Source organism: Mastomys coucha, unplaced genomic scaffold, assembly GCF_008632895.1.
Source record: "Mastomys coucha isolate ucsf_1 unplaced genomic scaffold, UCSF_Mcou_1 pScaffold18, whole genome shotgun sequence".
NCBI classification, from domain to species: Eukaryota; Metazoa; Chordata; class Mammalia; order Rodentia; family Muridae; genus Mastomys; species Mastomys coucha.
Genome location: NW_022196900.1, coordinates 91,991,164 through 91,993,843, shown reverse-complemented (window position 1 = coordinate 91,993,843; position 2,680 = coordinate 91,991,164). Strand labels below are relative to the sequence as shown.

At 47.1% G+C, this 2,680-nt stretch overlaps 1 long non-coding RNA gene across 2 annotated transcripts in view; it reads right to left on the bottom strand.

Moving 5' to 3' along the window:
* The window catches only part of LOC116095611, a 2,852-nt gene extending 519 nt beyond the window's left edge, over nt 1–2,333 (bottom strand). The window contains exons 1-3 of one of the 2 annotated variants that reach the window (XR_004120663.1): nt 2,203–2,333; nt 1,931–2,016; nt 292–526 (exon numbers count right to left, since the gene is read on the bottom strand). This is a non-coding gene — a long non-coding RNA (uncharacterized LOC116095611). Of the gene's footprint in view, nt 1–291; nt 527–1,930; nt 2,017–2,202 lie in introns of those variants that run through there. The other variant, XR_004120662.1, reaches the window with a different exon arrangement.
* Between the last annotated feature and the right edge of the window lie 347 nt (nt 2,334–2,680).

The window sequence follows — 2,680 nt, the reverse complement described above, 5'->3', positions numbered from 1 at the left end:
TTTTCTTTTTTCTTTTTCTTTTTAAGACAGGGTTTCTCTGTATAGCCCTGGCTGTCCTGGAACTCACTCCATAGAGAAGGCTGGCCTCAAACTCAGAAATCCACCTGCCTCTGCCTCCCAAGTTCTGGGATTAAAGGAGTGCGCCACCACCGCCCGGCAGTAGCTCTTATCGTATAGAACTTTCTGACAGTCAATGATGATGATGACGTAAGACATCAGAGCAACCAGCTAGGGAAGGAGGGAATCATGGTAACCATCTGGAATTAGATTGTTCTTCATCAGAAAGTTATATACTACTGTTTTTAATGTTTAATTTTTTATTACTATTAAATGTACATATGTCTGTATCTGCATGTAGGTATAAGCATATGAGCACAGCTCTCCTTGGAAGCCAGACTCATTGGATTCTCCCAAGGCTGGCGTTGTAGACAGTTGTTAGCCACCTGATGTGGGTGCTGGGAGCCAAACGCTGGTCCTCTGGAAGAACAACAAGTGCTCTTAACTGCTGAGCCATCTCTCCAGACACCTATATTATTGTTGTTGAAAATTAAAAGTATATGGTTGCCATAACCTGCACCCAAAGAACTATTGTTAATACTTGGTACACATTTCCTACAGATTTTTTAAAATATAGTTGACACCACACTCAGTGTACAATTTAATATTCTTCTTATATTTAAGTCTACACCATTGGCATCTTCCTGAGTCATTGTATGTTTTTATGTTTTGTTTTTAGAGTCTATACCTTTTTAGTTAACTAATTAACTAATTAACTTATTTATTTGTTGTGACAGGCTCTCTCTGTGTAACCCTGTCTAGTCCAGAACTAACTTTTAAGCCAGGCTTGCCAGCAACTCCCAGAGCTCCACCTGCCTCTGCTTCCTGAGTGTAGGGACTAAAGATGTGCACCACTATGCCTGGCAAGTTATTTTATTTTATTTTACTTTATTTGACTTTTTGGTTTGTTTGAGAAAGGGTCACATATAGCCCAGGCTAGCCTTGAACTCACAATGTAGCAGAGGCAGACCTTCAACTCCCAAGGGCTGAGATTACAGGCCTGTGCTACCACATACACTTTTATCTTTGAGCTAGCTGTCCTCGGACTGGCTAGGTAGCACAGACTGATCTTGAATTGGCAATCCTCCTGTCTCAGACTCCCAAGTGCTGGAACCACACATGTGTGTTGCTACGCCAGGCTTGAAGCTCCGCTATTGAAGGCTGTGTCATGTGCCTGAAGCAGACACTCCACAGTTGCTCACACTCAAAAAGAGCGATGAAGTATCTGAGTGTGAGAACAGTGTCTCCAGAAACTGACTCAGATCCAAGGGATTCTGGGCGAGTATCAACCCCTTAGGTTATTTGAAGGGCCTCCGGTAAATATTTCGAATTACAACAATGATGTTAAAACATAACATTCCACTTTTCCTTGAATATAAAGGGAATGTGTGTTATGACAGAGGAAACTGAAAGCACTTCCTGGGTTCAAAATAACAGGAAGTGGATGGCAGACCTTCCCCAGCGAAGGATGTGGGCTTCCACACATACACTAACACACATGCATTAGCATGAGGGTGGGAGGGTACTCTAGAGCTCACCCACACACTGTTCTAGACCTGGGGCCCCCCGCCCTGATAGTCACGTGACCTTGGGCAAGGTAACTAGTCTCGCTGCCTCTGGGGCGCAAAGGTTTCAGTCGATCTTTTTTTAAAGGATTCCCCTGCCCCCCAAATGAAGGCCTCTTCTTGAAGCTAGCTGGACATACCCTCCACCGTGAATCCAGAGAACTGCTGTGCAGCCCCCCAGTGGGCAGCAGGCAAGGCTGGGACCCTAAGGTTCTCTCCTTGTGGACAGTGACTCACCCCGGCAAATGCAGAATTGCATGCACGACCTATGCAGATGAATGGCTCATGCCAAGTTACCTAATACTTACCCTGCTAGGTGTGGCTCCCTGGGGACGGGTGGGTGTCTGGGTGTCACTCTTTGATTGGAGACACTGCCACAGTCATCATGTTCCTGCTGAGAAGTATAGGGGGTGTCACCCCAGTGCCTCCTAATGAGCAGATAGACACCTTCTCCAGTAGGAGAAGTCAAATTGAGGCTGATCACTGGGGGACAGCCAAGGCTGGGTTTGCAAATGACTGTGAAGTAGGCGACCTGAGCCTCTTTCAAGCCTTCCCCAGGAATTCCCCTCTGTCTGCTCACCAGACCTCAGTCACCATGGAGTTGTCTTTAGCTCTGTGGCTTGATTTTAAGTCAATGCCACAAAGAGAAGCAATGGTCTCAGATGCCACCAAGTCCCAAGGTGCTCTCTCTTCCTGTGTTTGCAAACTCTGCAGGGCTCTCTCTCCCCCAGGAGGAGGGGCCCAGGCCACATGTTTGATTATTTATTTACCTATCTGCACATCTGGCCTGGGTTCCACAGTGACTCATTTCAAGAGAGGTGTGTCAGATGGGCTGACTTCCAAGACAGGGAGAGGAGGCCTGAATCTCAGAATTACCTTCAAATTTACTCTGAGGCAGGATACCTCTCTCCCTCCTTTCCCTCCCCGCTCCTCTCTCCTCTCCTCCCCTCCCCTCCCCTTTCTTCTCCTCTCCTTTTCTCTCCTCTCCTTCCCCCCCTTCCCTTTCTTCTCCTCTCCTCTCCTCCCCTCCCCTCCCCTTTCTTCTCCTCTCCTTTTCT